We start from the raw sequence: 9,626 nt of genomic DNA, 5'->3' as shown, positions 1-9,626 counted from the left end.
TGATGTGGTTTTAGGCATCACTTGGCTGGCATCTCTGGGTCGCCTCTCCGCGGACTTTTCGATACCAGAAATTTCTTTCACTAAAGATGGCCAAAACCATACAATCCGGGGAGAAACATTGGGACGTCCTTGTTCACCTAGTTCACTCTCAACACTTCTCCGTCATGACTCCATTGCATCTCTCCATACTTTGACATGTTCCCCCACACAACCTGTTACAACTACTAATTCCTCCACACCACCACCTTCAGACCCTGTCATTCACCAGCTTCTACAACAATTTTCCAAGCTTTTTGATGAACCACACTCGCTACCACCCAACCGCACACATGACCACCACATTCCCCTATCTAACAACAATCAACCCATCAATGTTAAACCTTACCGTTATCCACATTACCAAAAGCAGATAATGTCCCAACTCATCACTGAAATGTTACAAAATGGCATTATTAGACCCAGCCAGAGTCCATTCTCTTCGCCGGTGCTGTTAGTAAAAAAGAAAGATGGTTCATGGCGTTTTTGTGTCGATTATAGAGCATTAAACGCGGTTACGGTTCGAGATCGTTTTCCTATTCCAACGATTGACGAATTATTAGACGAACTTCATGGTGCTACAATCTTTTCAAAAATCGACTTACGCTCCGGGTACCATCAAATACGGGTTTCACATGAAGATATTCATAAAACCGCCTTTCGCACCACCGATGGGCATTATGAATTTCTTGTCATGCCGTTTGGGCTCACAAACGCTCCCTCGACGTTTCAATCAGCCATGAACGATTTGTTTCGAAAGGTATTACGTCAATTTGTCTTGGTTTTCTTTGATGACATCTTGATATATAGTTCCAACCAAGCTGATCATTATGAGCATCTTAAGTTTGTCTTCACTACTCTTATTCACAATCAGTATCATGCCAAGGGATCCAAATGTGTTTTTGGGGTTCACGAGATATCATTCTTAGGTCATAGAATTTCAAGTGTTGGGGTTGCCCCGGAACCGGATAAAATTCAGGCCATACAACAGTGGCCAATGCCTTCGTCTTTCACTACTTTACGAGCCTTTTTGGGTCTAACCGGTTATTATCGTCGTTTTGTCCCTGGTTATGCTCGCATTGCTTCTCCGCTGACTGATCTTTTGAAACACAAAGAATTCACGTGGAATTCTGAAGCTACCTTAGCCTTTAATTCTCTCAAATCCCATATGAAAACACTCATCACCTTAGCCTTACCAAATTTTTCAAACCCTTTCGATGTTACAACAGATGCTTCAGGTTTTGCTATAGGTGCGGTCCTATCTCAAAACAATAAACCCATTTCATTTTTTAGCAAAAAGCTTTGTCCTACAATGCAATCCCAATCAACATATACCAAAGAGCTTTATGCTATAACCGAATCAGTGAAAAAGTGGAGACAATACCTTTTGGGCAGCCGTTTTCGAATTTATACTGATCACCACAGCTTAAAACACATTCTCACACAAACCATTCAAACTCCTGAACAGCAGAAATGGGTTGCTAAGTTGATGGGATATGACTTTGAAATTCACTTTAAACCGGGTAAGGAAAATAATGTGGCAGACGCTCTTAGCCGACTTGATATTCCATCAATTTTGGCTTTTTCATATCCAACAGCAACCTGGTTAAATGAAATTCGATCTTATTTTGTTAATGATGATGTGGGTCGCCAACTGATACAAGATATCCAGGCTGATTCTGCGAGTTTTCCACATCATCGGGTTCGTGATGGTCTTGTTTATATTCATGGAAAGCTTTTGGTACCACCAGTTGCGGACATTCGACATCGTTTGTTACATGAATTTCACTCTTCTTTCACTGGTGGCCATGCTGGTATTAATTCAACAATCAAAAGGCTTTCTGGCAGTTTCACTTGGTTGGGGTTAAAAAAAGATGTTACCGACTTTGTTAAGTCTTGTGCAGTTTGCCAAAGCATTAAAACGCCTAACCATAAACCGTATGGTTTGCTTCAGCCTTTACCGACTCCGGAACATCAGTGGCATGATATATCCATGGATTTTATTACCAATCTTCCACCATCGAAAGGGAAAACGGCTATATGGGTTATTGTTGATCGTCTATCTAAGTTTGCCCATTTTATTGCGCTTCCAGCAGGGTACACTTCTTTTTCTTTAGCTTCTATTTTCATGCGTGAGGTGTATCGTCTTCATGGGTTGCCAAAGTCTATCGTTTCCGATCGAGATCGTGTTTTCATTAGTGGTTTTTGGAAGGAGTTATTCAAGCTTATGGGTACTCAATTATTACACTCCAGTGCTTACCATCCGGAAACAGATGGACAGACTGAAGTGGTAAATCGGGGCCTCGAAATGTATCTGCGGGCATTTGTTTTCAATCAACCAAAGAAGTGGGAACGATATCTGTACTTGGCTGAATTCTCATATAATACAGCTCATCATTCGGCTATTAAAATGTCCCCATTTAAAGCTTTATATGGCAGAGATGTTTCTTCAATTCATGAGTATATCCCAGGTGAAACAAAAACAGCTTCGATTGAGACTTCTCTTCTGGAACATCAACGTATCATTGAGCAGCTCAAAGTTTCAATTGAAGCTGCTAAAGAAAAGATGGTCAAGTATGCTAACAAGAAAAGGTTAGATAAAGAGTTCAACGTTGATGATTATGTGTATTTACGACTTCAAAATTATGTTAGTAGTAGTGGCATAGAATAAGGGTCATGGGTGGTTAATCCATTGAACTCCTGCATGTTTAAATTTCGGTTTTGCATTATGAGAATATACAGAAAATTGTCCCAAAAATGTTCTCTCTTTTCTCTCTAGTGCTTGGAGCCTAATCCCCTCTAAGGATTATCTATCACTCCATGATGTACCTTGGTCTTCCGAACCCTTCCCCAATATATTCAGCATCTGCATTCTGAATTAAAGAAATATGGAAGACATAAGAATTCCTTCATGAAGTATTTAAAGAAATACAAAATGCTTAAAATCATATATACCTTTTTTGGAGATGGAACATGATCAAACAATCAAAATGAATTCGATATATCAAAGTATGGAAGGAATTTTTTTTTTTCCTTCGAGGGGTTTATGGTTATGACGATCCGGTTTTTGTAATTGTATTCCCATGTGTGTGTGCTTTCACCTTTTCTTTTCCCCCCTTATTCTTTTTAGTAAACTACACCTTTGGTCCTTGTCGTGGTCACGATGTTAGATAATGGGCTAGTCCATTTTTTTTTTTATTGTTATGGACCAATTTATGGTTTAGGAAATCAATGAGGCGTAAGAAAATATGTTCTGATGATTTAAATTAGGACTTTTTTAGTTCAAAAATAGGATTTCATCATCTGGGTTATATCATCAAGTTATAAGGCCATTCCCGATCGACCCCATTTTTTCTCAAAGTTTTCTCACCTTTTTTCTTAGAACATAGATGACATGAACATTTTCTGAAGGTGTTTTCTTAGAAAATTGGTTAGGATATTCTCATAAGAAAAAGGAAAAAAAAGGATGGGATGGGTCACAATAGGTTTCAACCAATGATAAAAAGGAAAGAGGGTTTAAATTTTTTTTAGAATGTAATAAATTATTTAAGGAAAAAGTTAGAATAATGTGAGAATCATTTGTGGTTAGTAGTGATATTTTCTGAAATATAAAATGAAAAAGAGGTGACGTGACGCTGATGTGTCAATGAGAAGACTTGTAAGGCCATCTCCAATGACAGTTTGCCTTCTCAGTTTGTTGAGCAAGCACACTGAACCTTCAGTTTGCTAACATTGGGGCTCCAGTTTGTTTCTCAATTTGTTGGCTCAATATGCTTGGAGGCAAATTGAAAGCATGTTGGATGGGTGGGCCAAGAATAGACGGTGTCTGTCACACCCCGACTAAGGCGGAAATCTCGGGATGCGACGCATAGTACACGCGTCATGGATATTACATAAGAAGACTAAATGAAACCACAAAAAAATATAGAAGGTCTTAGCATAAATTAACACAAACATTCAACATAGGTTCAAACACAACAAAAGATAATCCAACTTCCACGCAGGGGATCAAAGGTTAGGCATAATGTCATACTAACACAAAAGAGAAAATAAGATAATATAGCAGCAACAAGAAATCCTAGAGTCCAAAGTCTGCTATAAAGGCTCCATGCTACCCTCCTCAGCCACCTCTAACCTGTACACCTGAAAGGATACTTAAAAGCGTCAACACAATGGTTGGTGAGTTCGTAGTATTGTAGTCTAGGTTGTCAGGTTAACATGATGCATTTAATGTATATTCAATGTTGCCATAATCACAAGGATGTCATAATCACAATGTTGCCATGGACTTATCGCGGTTGACATAATCATAAGGTTGCCATGGACTTATCAAAGTTGACAGCACTTACGGTACCAGGCTAAGGTTGACTAGGAAGGGACTTACGGTTCAACAACCAGCCGTGCTCAATAACGTGTATCCAATGCATCCAAAAGTATCCATAATGTAAATCAAATAGGTATCCAAGTTATGAAATCATATATCTATCCAAAACATGTTATCAAAAATGTATCCGAAATAGGTTATCAATATATAGTCACAATAGGTTGCCGCAATATCATATCAAATAAACACAGTTTCTAAGAAAACATTTTGTATCCTTTCAGCCCCGAGAAAACATATAAAAAGGGGACTACGAAGCTCACCTGAATGCCAGCAATAAGATTACGCTATGCAAGATATTAGTAAGCAAGTAACCGACACGCAACAATCTGTTTTAAGTTATCACAATTAAGTATGTGTTCATTATAGGTAAACGTGCTCATAACGTGCCGCCAAATGTTGACCATGTTGTCCAAAAGCGTACTAGTTACTCTCTAACCAAATTTTACAAGTTTGACCAAATTACAAGTTTGACTAAGTTGACTAAACCGACCAAAGTTGACCAAGGTTGACCAAAGTTGACTAAACTGACCAAAGTTGACCAAGGTTGACCAAATCGAGGTAGTAATCGAAGTCCGAGATCTCAATTGAAATTCGAGGTCTTAAATTGAATTTGGGGTCTTATTTCACTAAAAGACAAAACTGAAATTGAGAGGCCAAAATAAGAGGCTAAAATTAAGAGGCTAGTAAATCTGGGGTAGTATTTAGAAATACGAGGTCACAAATAAAATACGAGGTCACATTTGAAATACGAGGTCACAAACTGACGGGGTCGTAAACTGGGTTGTTCTTCCCTAAAATTCATTCTAGAAAACCCAAATCGTATCTTTCGATCTGGAAGGTGTTTTTAACATCAGATTGTACTTTTAGACTCCCTAATATGATGGGAAAACAATACTAAAGTCGGAAACTCGAAAAACGGACTTAAACCCGAAAACCCATTTGAACAACGTTTATAAAAAGTGTACAAAAATTCTTATATCTCAAGATTTTGTTAACGAAATTAACGAAACTTTGACAAAAGCTATAGTATATGATTTTAAACGTTTTGGACGTAAAAAGTTTGATACTTGGCGGGTGTAGTGTGTGTATTAAATGAAAAACCGAAAATATTCAAAAGAAGAGCATAAAAAGGGTTTTGATTCTTACATCAAATTTGACCAAAGTAGATGTTTGAGATGATGCTTAGAAGGTAGAAAAACAGTTTTTGATACTAAATCTAAACAAAGTAAGGTTGGATTTCATTAAAGCTTGGTTTATGGGGTAGCAAAGGTGAGGTGAGTAACGGAATATGGGGGTAGTAAGGGTATGTGTGTGTTTTGCTTGGAGGCTAAGGTGATGGAAAAATGAGAATGTGGGGAGAATGAGAGTATTTATAAGTAGGGTTAATTAGGAGATTCAGTACAAGGCCATATTACTCGGCCGAATCAAATACGAGGCAGACACGCAAATACGAGGCAAATCACCAAATTACGAGGTCGACACAAATATAATGCCAAATTAAAAATTACGATGCTGACTTAAAATACGAGGCTGAAACTGATTTACGAGGTCGTATTTACTGAAAGGTTTATTTTGACTCGAAATCTTAAATGGTCAACTCACGGGTGTTATAGTGTCGTTCACGATATATCCCACGTCATATGAAATTTTACGTTGACCCCTTAAATAAGAAAAAATTGACAAGTTCATGACTTTTAAAACCAATTAGCTCAAAAAAAAATTGTTTATACATTTGAATTTAATAGATGTTAGGGCATTTTGTCGTGGCTCGGCCGGGGTATTTAAATTTTTAGAGCCACCACTGCTGAGTTCATCCCTATGTTTCATAGGTTACACTTTCGTCCAATTATTTTTTGTTTCCCCGTCAAAGTTCTTGGTCAAAATCATTAATAGATGTTAACTGTCAGGTCGCGTGACTTGTACATAATCGGTATATTAGTGTTTTCAATGACACGCACCAAAACTTTAATTTACTCAAAAACTTTTTAGTAATTTACAAATTTCGTCCTTGTGACACCCGAAAATGAGCTAGATAATGATAAGAGCACTCGGAACCCCAAATCTTTGATAGATGATGAAAATGATGATAATAACACATGAATTCACTAATAATTTTCGGGTGGCAAAGATATTGATGCAAGAATTTAGAGAGAGAGATTGAGATTTTTGTGTGTGTGTGTGTGTGAGAGAGAGAGTGTGTTTGTTCTTGCAAGTGAAAGAGAGAGAGAGTAAGAAAGAATAAGGAAAAAGTGGAAAAAGGAAGAAAGAAACCGAAACAGATAAGATAGAGTGAGTCACGGGTCGTGGATCCACGGATAACCCGTTTCACATTTCTAGTCTATTAAATACCGTTTGATGTCGTATGACTAACTAAAAAAGACCAAATGACCTCAAATAGACACATACACACAAAATGACCTCCAAAATGACATCAAATTATACTACTAACTATAATTGTTAGTCTAATTGTACAAAAATCAACATGTCAAAAGTCCTTAATGCTACTCTATCATGGTTGCTTTTAGGGTGGAGGGAATGGGTCTCGGGTAACGGATCGGGTTGGGGGGACCACGATCGGCTACACCATTTTCCCCAATCGGTTAGGCTTTGGGTACGTAAAATCGGGTACCAAATTGAGTAGTGAAACCGAGCTCGGGGTTGAAATTGTTACCGTTGAGCAGCTAGTACCCCCCGTCCTTTTTCTTTATTTTTTTTCCTCTGGTTTATATATATATGTGTGTGTGGGGGTTTATTGGGGAAGAAAAAGTGGTGCTACAGATTTTTTAATTTTTTTTACTAATATTTTCCTTTGTTTTGTCTTTTTGTAATATTATTATTTTATAACTATTTTTGTTTAAACCCTCAAAATCTTAAATGTTTACAAAAGATTATAAATATATTATATCTATATATTAATACAACTTGAATCATGAACACTACTCCATGAGTGGCGAGTTACTATTCGTCCAAGTAACATCCTTTAAAATTTTGTCAAATCACATCTCATCCGCTCTTTTTACTACGGGTTATTTATTGGTTATTTGTATACTCCCTTTCCTTTTATGTTCCTAAACAATATGTTGTAACTTTTTTATGTCTATATCCCGTATCATTACCATTAATTAGATTTTTCAACATTTCATCCCATTTAGGCTTTCTACGAGTTACTTATTAGTTTTTTTCACGCTTTTTTTCCGTTTGCGTTTCCAAACAGTATATTGCAACTTCTTAATGGTCATATTCCGTAACGTTATGTACCCTTATTTGGTTTTTCCACATTTTCTTATTCGTAGTTTCAACTAACATATTGAAAACTTCCATTCGATTTTTTTCTTTGTGCATATTAAATATATGTATTTTCGATGCCGTGTCTGTGGTATTGCTTCAAATAAATATATATCTTTCATTCCTATGGTAAAAGTTTTAAGCTATAATATATAGTTTCACGTCATAAGTAATAAAATTTAATCACAATAATTGACACTCTACAACATTCAAGCTAATGTGGTTCTGCCATTAAATAAATATATATATATTTGAAACAAACTTATCTATGACAGAATTATCTTTAATTGGGCGGTTGGAGGTTTAACACATGTTCTCTTAAAAAACACAACTATTTCAAAACAAAAATTGAGATCCCGCAACGCGGGGCTCGAAATTACTAGTTATATATATAGTTAAGTTTATTATTATTATCAAATAAGAATATATTTATATATAAAAGAAGTTCTATGTGTGTTAAAAATATATGAAAAACAAAAAGAAAAAAAAATTGAGTAAATTTAATGAATTGAGTATGTATTACCAGTGATTTGGATAAAAATTAGGTAGAATTGGGTAGATATGAATCGAAAGGTTTGGATAAGTTAACCAAATAGGGTACCATTCCCTCAACCCTTATAATAACTATGAAGTGTGTTCAAGTATTCTAAATAACAATTTTAAATGATTCCGACTCAGACTTGTGATGAATGGTCTTTCATATTCACACATTAACAGCCTGGGAGATCGTTCCAAGAAAAAAAAAAACAGCCTAGGAGAAGTCACCAACTTACCAAAACAAAATTACCGAAACAAAATTGGAAAAAGAAAATAGGTTCAATCATCACAATCAGAAGAGGTTTACACATAACCAGATATTACGGTATCTAATAAAACCATAATCGTTCATTTTCATTGCATAGATCATCACGTTCATAATAAAAAAAAGCTTCCTGGAAACCATTTCAATAGAGCCTTACAAGCAAGCAAGCTGAAGGGTGGGTTCTGTTCATCCTTAAACATAGTCCTCTGTCTAGAGCATCTGGTGTTCTGCATGGTATCGTTTATTGAATTAGCACTTGCATAATAATAAAAAAGAGTATTACATCACTCGTTTTTAACGATACACCACCAAACATGCTTTAAAGTGTTGTACCGAACATCTTTGGTGGTGCATGGCTAAAAATGTGGTGTACAACTAACCACTCATATAAAACAATAATCTGAAAAGCAAACAACTTTTTACATTCAAAGCAAATGAAAACTCTTTAGGAAACAAAGACAGACATCTACTTATTTCTATATAGAATTTTGCAAGCATCTCACCAGGACTTTCAACAAGATGAAGGGTGGCTTTATCGAAGATATAGTACTTAGCAAGGGTAAACTCGTTGTCGAGCCGCTTTTGGGGCAAATAGAGAACCTGCCGGTCAATGGGGATATATACCTTCTCATGAATCAGTTTTTTCACATGGCTAATGGTGTCATGATTTGCCACATCCAACTCGATTGTCCTTTGAGCACGCAAAATCGTGACATATATCTTCATCTTAATCCTTGACGCCATCTGTGCATCATCCACAAGACGGAGACTCGAACCATTCTCAAAGAGGTAGAGAGACTGTCTGTCAAGCAGCTCCTCTCCAGCATTGACATTGACAAGCCTCAGGCCATCAAGACCCCCAGCTATCTGGTCCTTGAGCAATTTTCTTACTCTCCTAGCGGAGAAATGCCTATTGACATTGATAGAGATAGTTTGTCCAGTGTGGTCAAAGCAATCTTTGACTTCAAGTCGGATATGGTGTCAAAGCAATTATACCCTAGACAGATGGTCTTCTCAGAAGCAGTAAGAACGAATAACTGCGGGGATGTCCACTTAATGTGACACTTGGTGGTACGATATCCCATTTTTCTTAACTTGACCTTAATATTGTCAAGCGTA

The sequence above is a fragment of the Erigeron canadensis genome, chromosome 3 (assembly GCF_010389155.1).
Source record: "Erigeron canadensis isolate Cc75 chromosome 3, C_canadensis_v1, whole genome shotgun sequence".
Taxonomy (NCBI): domain Eukaryota; kingdom Viridiplantae; phylum Streptophyta; class Magnoliopsida; order Asterales; family Asteraceae; genus Erigeron; species Erigeron canadensis.
The sequence above is the reverse complement of the archived record's forward strand: the minus strand, read 5'-3'. Positions refer to the sequence as shown.